The 14,585-nt window shown below is 44.5% G+C and overlaps 1 long non-coding RNA gene across 1 annotated transcript; it reads left to right on the forward strand.

Annotated features, from left to right (window-relative positions):
- Window positions 1–3,912: 3,912 nt before the first annotated feature.
- LOC139275721 (uncharacterized) lies at window positions 3,913–5,522 on the forward strand. Its single transcript, XR_011595740.1, has 3 exons — window positions 3,913–4,132; window positions 4,441–4,599; window positions 4,810–5,522. It is a non-coding gene; the product is annotated as an uncharacterized lncRNA (long non-coding RNA).
- Window positions 5,523–14,585: the final 9,063 nt, after the last annotated feature.

Raw genomic sequence — 14,585 nt, forward strand, 5'->3', positions numbered from 1 at the left:
CAATTTTCCCCAGTGATTTGTGCCGTTTTTTTGGAGCAGGCTGCTTTTTTGGTCTAAGTTAAAAAAACAGTTTCCCCAATCAATTTGTACCAGTTAGTTATGATATTTTTAGGTACTTTTTTTTTCAGCCAAAGGGGGCGTAACCTGCCATCCTTGCCAATTCTGTCCATTTAGGCAAGTGTGACCAGCTGAGAATTACTCCAGTTCTTCTTAGGCCAGCATATGTGGTCTCTGCCGAAAAACCTTCTGGAGAGTTAAAGAAATTGGCACAGGTAAGGAAATCGGCGCAGGTAAGTGCAGTAGATGCCTGGAAAGGTAACAGAGAGGGGGAGAGTGGGGATTGGTGGGGGGGGGGGAAGAGAGGAGGTGTGGGGGGGAGCCTTTTGGGTGTAGTTAGGTGTGGGGACCAGTTCGGCCTGGGATAGGGGCAGGGGAGCGGACCGGGAAGCCACTCGGCTTGGGATAGGGGCGGGGGAGTGGACTGGGAGGCCATTCAGCCTGGGCTAGGGGCGGGACCGGCAAGGCACTCAGGGTTGGAGGGTGGAGTGGGGGAGCTGGAGCTGGAGCTGGACCAGCACCGGCAAGGGGCTCGGGCGGGCTAGGGAAGCAGACCGGCAAGCCTTTCGGCCAGGGCTAGGGGCGGAGGAGCTGGACCAGCACCGGCAAGGGGCTTGGGGCAGGTGGGGGAAGCAGACTGGGGGACACTTCCGCTTGGGATAGGGACAGGGATCGGTACTGGTATTGGGAGCGGGGGGGGGGGGAAACTTTAATAATTGGAGGTAAATTACTGCAATATATTTTAATGTTTTTTTAAGTTGATGCAATGTGTTTTAATATGTTGCGAGCTGGTTATTTGTTTTACTTTCCAGCCTCAGCTCGCATAATGTCCCTGGTCACCATGGCAACCCGATCTTTTTGGCACAGATCAATGCTCCACCCCCAAAACTAAGGGACAGGTTAGGCTGTGCCAAAATGAAGAAATCCAACAGGGAAACTTAGAACATTTTTTTTGCCGTACTTGGGCCCCCAAAAAACGGGTGTAACTCTTCAAGTACGCCAAAGAAAAGCTTTGGGGAAAATTGAGCCCCTATTCTTGGGATGTGGGCATCGCTGACAAGGCCGGCAATTATTGTTCATTTCTAGTTTCCTTTTGAGAAGGTGGTGATGGGCCTTCTTCTTCAACCGCTGTAGTCCATGTGGTGAAGGTGGTCCCATATGCTGTTAGATAGAGAATTCCAGTATTTTGACAGATATATATCTATGTCAGGATGGCGTGAGAATTCTCAAACTGCGATGGTTGGATTTTAATTCACCTCTCTGGATTACTAGTCCAGGAACAAAAACACTATGCTACTGTACCCCTAGAAAGGTATCACTCTCTGGACAATTTTTTCATTCCCATCCCCAAACAAATTAGCACAAAGTAATTAACTCATTCCATAGGAGATGTACAACTGAGAATTTCAGACGAGGGACTCAGATTTGAAGTTGGGACAACTAATTGATAATTCTACAGAACTGGCTATTATGTAATAATGTAAAACTGAAATTTCATTTTTGAATGAACTGGAATCTATCAGGAATTATGACATGCAGATTTAATTTCTGATCCTTTCAGGTCTGGTGGTGACAGGCGTGTTATTGCATGTCCTTTTAATCTGATTGATTTTCTACAGGAAGCGTGCTATATGATTAAGGGTTAATTGTAAAAGATCTGACACTGCAATTAGATTACAAAATGAAGCAAATGAAATGAGCTATTAAAATGAGATAGAATTTCAGAAGCTTTCTGCTGGTTGAAAATGTATTCTATATTTCTTTAATAATTGAAGTTTTAAGATCTTGAGAGTGACAACTCATCCACCCGAATGACTCCTCTGTACTCAAGAAATCCATTACTTTTGAAGGATAGCCTAATTAAGAGCATTAGTAATGGGACCTTTTATCTCTTTAATGGAATGATCAAGAGAGTCCATTGCAAAATTTTCACCTGCTGTCTGCAGCCAAAGTGTCTCTCACTGCATAAACCCAACAGCCCAGCATGTGGAAGTTTTAAGGTAATTGTAACCTAACCTAACCCGCCTGGTGGAAAATTGACAGGATCACCTGTTTTACACCCCGCCCGATTTTACATTCTATAAATTTCTTGTACCCAGGATGAGATGATCTTCCTGTTGATGTCAGGTGAATCACAAGTCAAATGTCGGATCAGTACTGACATACTCAGGAACTGCTCCAATATATGAGTGAGAGTGAAACTGGGGGCATGATTCTGGACAGGATCAGGGACTCATGGACTGAGGTTGGGAAAGTGCAAGGTGGGGCTTCAGACCTGGAGCAGCAGTGGAGTGGGATCCAAGTGCCACACTTGATGGGGCGGAAGTTGTTGTAATGCTGGCCCCTTTTGTATTTGAGGACCAGGAGAGTGTTGCCAGTGACGATGCTGGAAGTACAGCTGCTGTCGATCAGTAACGAGGGTTTTGAGAGTGCACACATACTCAGCAGCATCAGATTCTGCAGATCATCTGATTTCCCAACACTAATTCTGCTGTTTCTTTGTCTTAGGCTTTAGAATCAGGAAGAGCAGTGTCTGGTCTGTGATTCTGAAGTCATGCAGGGTGTTAGTTCCCTTAACAGTTATGTTCATTGTCTTCAGCAACATCCCACTGTGTCTCCACTGCACCTGTAAATTGGGCAATGGAGCCAGCAGAGCAATGGGAATTGTGTGCAGAGCCAAAAGAATGGAAGAATGTGAATGTAGAGCTGGGAGAATAGCAGGAGGGATGTATGGGGCCAGGAAAATGGTATGAGGAATCCTGGAGGAAGTCAAGGAGTGGGGCTTGCTCCTAAACTATTATGATGGAGGAAGGGTGCAGTCCTCGGTATGAGAGAGGGTTTGACCTAGAGAATGGATTAGAATTGGAGTATTCATGGTTGGGCCTGGGAGGAAGCAATGACTGGACTGAAATTTTAAATTATTTGATAGTGTAAAACGGGCAATATCGATTCAGCCGCCCATTATACGCCTCTCTCAATTTTCAGTTCAACAATATTGTGAGATGTCTATAATGGGCAACTAATCCAATAACTAAGTGTTTTACATTATTGCTAAAGTCAACATTATGTTCATTGGCTTGAATGGGAAAGAAAATTGGACGGGGTGTAAAACAGGCGGCCAAATTGCTATCAGCCTGTTTTGCATGACTGGCATTGACCAATTTCACACCCAGTGAGTAAAGTGCCAGATATGGAGGTTACCAGAGGGCGTAATGGCAAATTGAAAGCGGAATGAATTTGTCCCCAATGATCTGATTGATATGTAATGTTACATATTTCACATGGAAGAAAATGCAATATCAGAGGCTTAGGTTAATATTGCAATCAGATGACATCACAATATTAGAGACATGGGATTCTTTAATAATACAGATTTTTTTTAAAGTTAAGCTCTATTAACATATCATTAAATAACTTGCATTTGTATAATGCCTTTCACATTCTCAGGATTTCCCAAATGCTTCACAGCCAATGAAGTACTTTTTCAGCAGAGATACTAGAAATTCTGGAACTAGCGCTGTGACTGGTTTTTGAGCAGTAATCGATGATTTAGATTTTTTTTTTATTGTCGGAATCCCGCAATGACTGAAGACTGCAAAATTTGACAAATAGTGACCGGTGGTAACAGTAGCGGCAAAATCCAGCCTTGCACGATGTAATTTGAGTGGCGGAGCCGAATTCAGCGATGTGGAAAAAAATGGACCTTCTGCGCATGCACAAATACTTTTTTTTCGCTGATTTCTTTTCTTGCCGATTTTTTTCCCCTGATTTTTTTTCCACCTGCGATTCTGGTCAGGGTGCGCCCGCGCATGCGCAGTACACCCAGCTCTCAATCTGCCATTTTTCAGAGACAGGAGAAGATGCAGCAGGTTGATCAGAGCAGGCAGAGGGCTAGAAAATGTAGTTGTAATGCGAATGAGGCACTTATAACAGCAATTGAGAGTAGCTGGGGTCGAGGTAACCCCCCACTGTTGTAAAGAGATTTTGAACCACTGTTGCTATGGAGGTGTCCTCAGTAGATGACATTCCCAGGGACTACCAACAATGCAGGAAAAGGTGGAATGACCATTGCAGGGTTAGTGAGAGTAAGCAATATTTTTATTCATGCACTCCTTGATTACTTAGATTGTAAATCTGACACATGCTGCTGTAGGTAGGCTTAGTGTTGCACCTTATTTGCCATGAATGATTATTACACATTATTAAGACTGCTTTTTGACATCCTAAAAGATGTTTCTGCACTTTGGAGTTTTCCTTATGAACCACATGCAGCTACCAGGGCCATTAAACAGATGGCTGTATTAAATGTACAGTATGGCTATCTGTGTGTGCCCCATGAGCAGAAGGGCACTCTGGTAACCATTCCTTCTGTCATTTTTGCAGGAAAAGTTGTCCCACAATCGGCGCGAGCAGCGATGGAGGCGGTGGTCTGCCCCAAACGCGTCCCTTAACAGAACTAGAGGAGTGAGTGGCTGGTTTAATTGGTATCCACGGGGGGGTCAACTACCCATGTGGGTGCTGAGCCCATGGTCGGAACTGAGGGTAAGTTCTGCAAAATCCCCGGGGAGGGTTGGGGCAATCTGATGCAGTGTCTGTGGACCTGGGTTCGGGTAATGTCATGCAGTGTCTCTCGACGACATATAATGCAGTAGTGGTGGTCCTTCAAATAAGCCTGCGCAATGTGACCTTACTCATGTCACCCTTCCCCCTCCCCTGATGCTAACCAATCGTCTGTTGTTTTCTATTTTGTAGATGAGGATTCTGAGGCGCAATATTGTCCTTTGCAATCCTCTACCTCAGCCCAGCATGTGTGGGTGGAGAAGGCAGATGAGGGACACGCCGTGGCACCTCCACGGAGGAAGAAGATGATCAAACTGTTGCCGGGGTGAAGGGGCCGATGCATTCACCACCTCTTTTAGCCGTGGCCACAAGTTCCTCGGAGGAAGCCACATTCACAGGTTTTGTCCCATCCGAGGCAGCAGGTCCAAGTGGTGTGCAGCAATGCACACCCAGGGTTGAACCCTGTATGCCGTCTCTGCAGAGGTTGAGTCGGCAAAGCCGGTCTGCTGAAAGACAGGCAGACACGCACCTGGATATGGTGGGACTGTCAAGGGAGATCATCGAACTCGGTCGAGAGCTCCTCCAGGCCCTGGATGGTATTTCTGGCAACGTCGCCGCACAATCTGCGACAGTCTGCGGACATGTCGCAGATTGTAGCTGCGATCCAGGATAACACTGGGGCTGTCAATGCCCTGCGGCAATTGATGGTCTCGACTTTTGGCACTGCAGTCCCCAGTGTCATACCACCCAGACCAACAGCACCTGTGAGTGGGGAGGCTGAGCAAAAGCCTTCTGAATTAAAAGCCGGGCCTTCCATACCCGGAGCTTTGCCAGGGGGTCCAATGGAATCGCAATTGTTTCTCCCCCAACAACAGCAGCACCCTGCGTGCCTGTCTTGGTCCCAACGCGAGTAGGGGTAGGGGCAAGAAGCGAGGGGGGAGGGTTAAGACCAGGGGGGGAAAGGTGGCCGTAGCTAAAAGACATTCGGTACAGAGGTTGATGTTGTTGTTGTTTTGTTGCTGTTTTGCTGTAGTTTTCCTGTTTTGGTTATTTTATAAAAGTTTTACAAATTGTGTTCAAGTTTAAAAATTAAAGTTTACAAAGTCTCAAGAATGTACAAATTGCTATGTCTGTGATGTACTTATGACTCCATGAGGCAATGTGTTGTACTCAAACTGTAGTGACCTTGGTCTTTTATTCGTAACTCCAGAGTAAGGCACAAGCATGGTGAGCAGCCTTTTATACTGGACCCTGCACACCTATGCAGTTGACCCTCAGGTCTCCCACCACAGTGCCCTCTAGTGGACAGCCTCTGCCACAGGAAACCCTGGTCTTCACCAGTTGCACCCTCTAGTGGTGCCAGCATAGTATATACACAGTGTAAATCTTATTGAGAGTACATCAGGTAACAAGTCTCCATCTTATGCAACTATACAGTGACTACACAGAGAGTATATTTATAGTCAGCATATATAACACAAATGTTTCATAAATTTACCAATGTTTTCTAAATTATTTTTGTCACCTTAACCATTCTTGTGCAGTGTCTCATTTGTAGAATAAGAGGGATAATCGTCAACATGGTAGGATAGAATGGGCAGGCAGCGGTGAAATGTGCCTTTCACTGTTCAAGTAATGCGTTGATTTATGAGCTCCTGATGTAAGAGTTTTGCAGTGGCGAAAGCTCCACGAGGCCTCCCCTGTCATGGTGGTGGCATGGGTTCATCACCAGGCTTCTCCTCATCTGCATCCTCATCCTCATCCTCATCCTCATCCTCCTCCTTCTCCTCCTCCTCCATGCCCTCTCTCCTCAGGTGGTCCTGCAGTCCCCAGTGGCAAATCCTGTCCCTTCGTGATGGCTATATTATGTAGCATGCAGCACACCACAATGAACTCAGTGACCTATTGAGGGGAATATTGCAGGCTGCCACCAAAGTGGTCCAGGCATCGAAGGCGCTGCTTGAGCACTCCAATTGTCTTTTCGACGATGTTGCATGGGACTATATGGCTGCTATATGGCTGTCATTTTGCGATGCTTGGCTTGTGCCTGAGGGTTCCGGAGGGGGTTCATAGCCAGGTGGCGAGGCTGTAGCCTTTTTCATAAGAACATAAGAACATAAGAATTAGGAACAGGAGTAGGTCATCTGGCCCCTCGAGCCTGCTCCGCCATTCAACAAGATCATGGCTGATCTGGCCGTGGACTCGGCTCCACTTACCTGCCTGCTCCCCATAACCCTTAATTCCCTTATTGGTTAAAAATCTATCTATCTATGATTTGAATACATTCAATGAGCTAGCCTCAACTGCTTTCTTGGGCAGAGAATTCCACAGATTCACAACCCTCTTGGAGAAGAAATTCCTTCTCAACTCGGTTTTAAATTGGCTCCCCGTATTTTGAGGCTGTGCCCCCTAGTTCTAGTCTCCCCGACCAGTGGAAACAACCTCTCTGCCTCTATCTTGTCTATCCCTTTCATTATTTTACATGTTTCTATAAGATCACCCCTCATCCTTCTGAACTCCAACGAGTAAAGACCCAGTCTACTCAATTTATCATCATAAGGTAACCCCCTCATCTCCGGAATCAGCCTAGTGAATCGACTCTGTAGCCCTCCAAGGCTAGTATATCCTTCCTTAAGTAAGGTGATCAAAACTGCACGCAGTACTCCAGGTGCAGCCTCACCAATACCCTGTACAGTTGCAGCAGGACCTCCCTGCTTTTGTACTCCATCCCTCTCGCAATGAAGGCCAACATTCCATTCGCCTTCCTGATTATCTGCTGCACCTGCAAACTAACTTTTTAGGATTCATGCACAAGGATCCCCAGGTCCCTCTGCACCGCAGCATGTTGTAATTTCTCCCCATTCAAATAATATTCCCTTTTACTGTTTTTTTTTCCAAGGTGGATGACCTCACATTTTCCGACATTGTATTCCATCTGCCAAACCTTAGCCCATTCGCTTAACCTATCTAAATCTCTTTGCAGCCTCTCTGTGTCCTCTACACAACCCGCTTTCCACTAATCTTTGTGTCATCTGCAAATTTTGTTACACTACACTCTGTCCCCTCTTCCAGGTCATCTATGTATATTGTAAACAGTTGTGGTCCCAGCACCAATCCCTGTTGCACACCACTAACCACCAATTGTCAACCTGAAAAGGACCCATTTATCCCGACTCTCTGCTTTCTGTTAGTTAGCCAATTCTCTATCCATGCGAATACATTTCTTCTGACTCCGCGTACATTTATCTTCTGCAGTAACCTTCTGTGTGGCACCTTATCGAATGCCTTTTGGAAATCCAAATACACCACATCCATCGGTCCACCATGCTCGATATATCCTCAAAGAATTCCAGTAAATTAGTTAAACATGATTTCCCCTTCATGAATCCATGTTGCGTCTGCTTGATTGCACTATTCCTATCTAGATGTCCCGCTATTTCTTCCTTAATGATAGCTTCAAGCATTTTTCCCACTACAGATGTTAAACCAACCGGCCCATAGTTACCTGCCTTTTGTCTGCCCCCTTTTTTAAACAGAGGCGTTACATTAGCTGCTTTCCAATCCGCTGGTACCTCCCCAGAGTCCAGAGAATTTTGGTAGATTATAACGAATGCATCTGCTATAACTTCCGCCATCTCTTTTAATACCCTGGGATGCATTTCATCAGGACTAGGGGACTTGTCTACCTTGAGTCCCATTAGCCTGTCCAGCACTACCTCCCTAGTGATGTCCCCCAGCATCCAGCTCTGGCCTTGTGGCTGATGCTCAAACAAGTCTGAGACAGTGCTCTCACGCAAGATGAAAGCATCATGGATGCTTCCTGGAAACTGGGCATGATGCGCTGAGTATGGTCGCAGACGATCTGTATGTTCAGCGAGTGGAATCCCTTTCGGTTTTGGTAAACCTCTGGCTGCTCTAAAGGTGCTCGCAGGGTGATGTGCGTACAGACAATGGCACCCTGAACCTTGGGAAAGCCAGCAATTTGTGCAAAACCCACGGCCCTCTCATTCTGTGCCTCCCTGGTCATTGGGAACTTTATAAATCCATCCTGTGTGCGTACAGTGCAGTAGTCACCTGGCGAATGCAGCTATGTGTAGCGTGCTGCAAGATGTAACATATATCCTCTGCTGATGCCTGAAAGGAGCCAACGGCATAGAAGGCAAGTGCCACAGTCATCTTCACCTTGACGGGCAGTGCAGTCCTGTTCCTGCTGGTAGGCTGTAGGTCTGCCTTTATCAGCTGGCATATCTCTGTGGCCACGTCTTTTCGAGAGCGCAGCCTTCTAATGCACTGTGCCTCAGACAGCTGCAGGTATGAGTGCTGTTGCTTGTAAGCTCATGGGGGTAAGGCTTCTTCCCCATAGGTCTGTGAGCTCCATGATTACGCTCAAAATGCGCTTGAATAAGCCTTCTTCCAGCTTGATGCTGCATAGAAAAAGCAGCCAGCAATATTGGCAGAGATATTATAGCCTTCATTCTTTTAAATGTCCTCAAAATGTCCTCAAATTTTCTTCAAATAGCCTTAAAAATGAACGATAAACTCACAAAAATCTTAATGTGTAAAACGCAGCCTTCTCTCAAAATCCTTTTGTGCACTGAACTTCTGCTCCATTTTTCAAGATGGCGCCGATAGCGCTGGGTGCGTGTTGGGTCCAAGCAGGTAAGATTTGAGTTTCCCCGGCGGGTTTTTGGGTGTGCGGTAAAAATGGCGGTATCGGCGAATTTCCTGTCGAGTGACGTCATAAAAACGGTGAAAAAAAGGCATTTTTTACTGCCGGCACATAACCGCTGGTAAATTTTCCGCCCTGGCTCTAAATTTCGTGCGTCATATTTACCGTCTCAAAAAAAAATCACTTTTTCTGTCCAACCACGGTGGTAAAATGATGGTAAATAGACGCAAACCTGCCGAATTTCTAGCCCTTAGTGTTGTTTTGGAGGCAACTGTGGCAACCAATTTGAGCTCAGGAAGGCTCCACAAACATCAATAAGAGCTGTGAGGTGTTCATCTGTAGTGGTGGCATTGTTTGAGGGTTAAATGTTGTGCAAGTCACTATAAAAACTCCTTGCTCTTCTTCACAAAATACCTTGGCATCTTTTCCATCCATCTGAGGTAGCTTCAGTTTAACATCTCATGCGAAAGAAATAAAAAATATGGTATTTAAAGGAGATTTGTTATTATAAACTATAGTCTGGATCCCAATGTTCGGCTAAAAGACACATTACGCAAACTTGCTTTTATGAATATAAATCATAATTATATAATTAGTCGTACAGGAGAGCAGTTTTGTTCAGAGCCTTGTTTGGAAGATCATCCATCAATTGAGCTGCCTGTTCTCAATTATAACTTTCTTATATTCTTAAATGCTTATTACTGTTGAAATTGTCTTTAGATATGAAGGTATTTCAACCAAGATTATATAAAATATCACAAAAATGATTTACAAACTGTTCCTGAAAAATATGTATTCTTTATTTTCAAATATTGGCCCTTTTTCTCAAATTATAGTTTCTGGCAATCAATCTCCTTTAAATACCATGGGCCGAGATTCCCCGGGGTTCCATCAGTCTCCCACTGTAACTCTAGTGGAAACTTGCACGACCCCTTGGCAAACATTGGAGACCTGGATGTGTCTGATCTCTGCTATTTCCAAGGGTTTCCTGGTGCCTTATAAAGGGGGAACCTCTTCCAGTTTATTTGGTGAGTTCGAGGAGGAGCTGGGGGAGATTCTTGCACTGGTAGAGCAAGTCGAAGAAATACTTGTGATAAGTTGCCTACACAAGTAGTTTATTGTAAAAACTTGGTTCAGTTCCAACATGGCAAAGGATATTGAAAGTATCAGCAATACCAAGCATTCAATATCAAACTACTACATGAATAACTATATTTCTTTAAATACAACATTTCACAATAGCCTAGCTTCTTGACATCACTATTGTTCACTTAATTAACATGCTCAACAATCATTCTGTAAGCATTAGAATAATTTGGCTAATTGGCACATTACGCAAACTTGCTTTTCTTTAAACAAAAACGGTGTCAGAATTAATCAGTGAATAGAAATGCTGTGTACTAAATTATTATAACAGGGAAACTACACTGTGCTACATTCTCCCAGGAAAGAGCACTTTCCTTCCAGTTATCACACATTTCCCAGTTTTGATGAAGGTTACTCACCCACATCCTTAGAGCAAATTAAATGGGTTCAAATCTAGCCTAGACTGATGGGATGAAAGCCCCTCTCTGCTGGCTGTGAAATTAACTTGGGAAGTTTCAATCCAGTTCCTAGTTTACATGGGCTAATTCAGCAATGATGGTCACTGTCACTCAGAGAAGCCAAAGATGACTGGGGTGGCAAATGAAAGGATGCCACACTAATGCAGTGTTGAGAGCTCTTCTGACACTGGGGTTGAAGCTCATGGGGCCGAATTTGGTGCAGGTTGCGCCCGCAGCCGCCGAGGATGTTTTCTGGGCAATTCCTTCGGAACCGCCCATCTGCTGTCCAGGTTCCACCCAGCCCGCCCATGCCGGATGCTGCAAATTGGCCATTTTGGTGAGGGATGTTGGCCTCAGATCGATCTGCCGCCTGCCAGAAGGACCGCTTGCAAAAAGCAGGTCTGACCTGGCCGTGAGTCGGGCGGCAGGGAGAAGGGCTCCGAGTGCTGCAGCGCTGCACATCGCGGCTATGGTACAGATGCTGGACCATTATGAGTGGGACTGCTGGAAAAAAGTTAGGTGGATGTTGCTTTACTTTATTGCTGATGGTCATGTTTAATTTGGATGTGATAAAAGCGACCGAAGTGTGTCTCGGCTGATGGAAACTTTTTTCTTTGACCTTGCTGAAAGATCTTCATTGAGAAGGCCAATGGCGAAGGCAAAATAATTATGAATAAGTGAAAAGTCACATTTTGTCTATCCAAGCTGATTAAATGATTCCATGACAAAGTCCTTCAAGAAGTTCTCAGAGAAGCACTACATATCACATAAAGGGTGAAAGGGTTAGGGTTAGAAGGATCTATTGTGAGCCTGAGACAGCTGCAGACTCTGACAACATTTGTATGGGAGGAAAAGGATATAAAGTTACAACTATTTGACTTTAGGGGCAGCACGATTATAGACCAAACTGAGGAAGGACTACGGTCAATAGAACACAGCAAGGGACAAGAGACACGGTGACTCAGTGGCCTACCGTTGAGGTTTCAACGACTAGACTGTCACTATCGCCTTGTTAATGTGTCTTTCTTTGTACTGCAAGGAAACTATTTCATAAAATCTGTTCAGAATTTAGTTCCCAACCTTAGTCACCTAAAAAGGACCAAGAGATTGATTAAGAGGGGAAAAATAGAGTATGAGAGTAAACTTGCAAGGAACATAAAAACCGACTGCAAAAGTTTCAACAAGTACGTAAAAAGAAAAGGATTAGTGAAGACAAATGTAGGTCCTTTACAGATAGAAACGGGAGAATTTATAATGGGGCACAAGGAAATGGCAGAACAATTAAATAAATACTTTGGCTCTGTCTTCACGGAAGAGGACATAACTAACGTCCCAGAAATGCTAGGGAACCAAGGGTCTAGTGAGCAAGAGGAATTAAAGGAAATGATTATTAGTAAGAAAATAGTGATGGAGAAACTAATGGGACTGAAGGCCGATAAATCCCCAGGGCCTGATGATCTGCATCCCAGAGTACTAAAAGAGGTAGCCATGGAAATAGTAGATGCATTGGTTGTCATCTTCCAAAATTCTATAGATTATGGATCAGTTCCTGCAGATTGGAGGGTGGCAAATGTAACCCCACTATTTAAAAAAGGAGGGAGAGAGAAAACAGGGAATTACAGACCGGTTAGGATGTGATAACGGCACACTTAGATAATATCAGAGGGATTAGACAAAGTTAACATGGATTTATGAAAGGAAAATCATGTTTGACAAACCTATTTGAGTTTTTTGAGGATGTAACTGATAGAATAGAAAAGGGAGAACCAGTGGGTGTAGTGTATTTGGATTTTCAGAAGTCCTTTGATAAAGTCCCACATAAGAGACTAAGAAAGCAATAAAGAAAGGAAAGATAGATTACGAAAGTAAACTTGCGCAAAACATAAAAACAGATAGTAAAAGCTTTTACCGATATATAAAACGGAAAAGAGTGACTAAAGTAAATGTTGGTCCCTTAGAAGATGACAAGGGGGATTTAATAATGGGAAATGTGGAAATGGCTGAGACCTTAAACAATTATTTTGCTTCGGTCTTCACAGTGGAAGACACAAAAACCATGCCAAAAATTGCTGGTCACGGGAATGTGGGAAGGGAGGACCTTGAGATAATCACTATCACTAGGGGGGGTAGTGCTGGATAGGCTAATGGGACTCAAGGTAGACAAGTCACCTGGTCCGGATGAAATACATCCAAGGGTATTAAAAGAGATGGCGGAAGTTATAGCAGATGCTTTCGTTATAATCTACCAAAATTCTCTGGACTCTGGGGAGGTACCAGCAGATTGGAAAGCAGCTAATGTAACGCCTCTGTTTAAAAAAGGGGGCAGACAAAAGGCAGGTAACTATAGGCTGGTTAGTTTAACATCTGTAGTGGGGAAAATGCTTGAAGCTATCATTAAGGAAGAAATAGCGGGACATCTAGATAGGTATAGTGCAATCAAGCAGACGCAGCATGGATTCATGAAGGGGAAATCATGTTGAACTTAATTTACTGGAATTCTTTGAGGATATAACGAGCATGGTGGATAGAGGTGTACCGATGGATGTGGTGTATTTAGATTTCCAAAAGGCATTCGATAAGGTGCCACACAAAAGGTTACTGCAGAAGATAAAGGTACGCGGAATCAGAGGAAATGTATTAGCATGGATCGAGAATTGGCTGGCTAACAGAAAGCAGAGAGTCGGGATAAATGGGTCCTTTTCGGGTTGGAAATCGGAGGTTAGTGGTGTGCCACAGGGATCGGTGCTGGGACCACAACTGTTTACAATATACATAGATGACCTGAAAGAGGGGACAGAGTTTAGTGTAATATAATTTGCAGATGACACAATGATTAGTGGGAAAGCGGGTTGTGTAGAGGATACAGAGAGGCTGCAAAGAGATTTAGATAGGTTAAGCGAATGAGCTAAGGTTTGGCAGATTGAATACAATGTCGGAAAATGTGAGGTCATCCACCTTGAAAAAAAAACAGTAAAAGGGAATATTATTTGAATGGGGAGAAATTACAACATGCTGCGGTGCAGAGGGACCTGGGGGTCCTTGTGCATGAATCCCAAAAAGTTAGTTTGCAGGTGCAGCAGGTAATCAGGAAGGTGAATGGAATGTTGGCCTTCATTGCGAGAGGGATGGAATACAAATGCAGGGAGGTCTGCTGCAACTGTATAGGGTATTAGTGAGGCCGCACCTGGAGTACTGCGTGCAGCTTTGGTCACCTTACTTAACGAAGGATATATTGGCTTTGGAGGGGGTACAGAGACGATTCACTAGGCTGATTCCGGAGATGAGGGGGTTACCTTATGATGATAGATTGAGTAGACTGGGTCTTTACTCGTTGGAGTTCAGAAGGATGAGGAGTGATCTTATAGAAACATTTAAAATCATGAAATGGATAGACAAGATAGAGGCAGAGAAGTTGTTTCCACTGGTAGGGGAGGCTAGAACTAGGGGGCACAGCCTCAAAATACGGGGGAGCCAATTTAAAACCGAGTTGAGAAGGAATTTCTTCTCCCAGAGGGTTGTGAATCTGTGGAATTCTCTGCCCAAGGAAGCAGTTGAGGCTAGCTCATTGAATGTATTCAAGTCACAGATAGATAGATTTTTAACCAATAAGGGAATTAAGGGTTACGGGGAGAGGCCGGGTAAGTGGAGCTGAGTCCACGGCCAGATCAGCCATGATCTTATTGAATGGCGGAGCAGGCTCGAGGGACTAGATGGCCTACTCCTGTTCCTAATTCTTATGTTCTTATGTTCTCTGA

The sequence above is a fragment of the Pristiophorus japonicus genome, chromosome 11 (genome assembly GCF_044704955.1).
Source record: "Pristiophorus japonicus isolate sPriJap1 chromosome 11, sPriJap1.hap1, whole genome shotgun sequence".
Taxonomy (NCBI): domain Eukaryota; kingdom Metazoa; phylum Chordata; class Chondrichthyes; family Pristiophoridae; genus Pristiophorus; species Pristiophorus japonicus.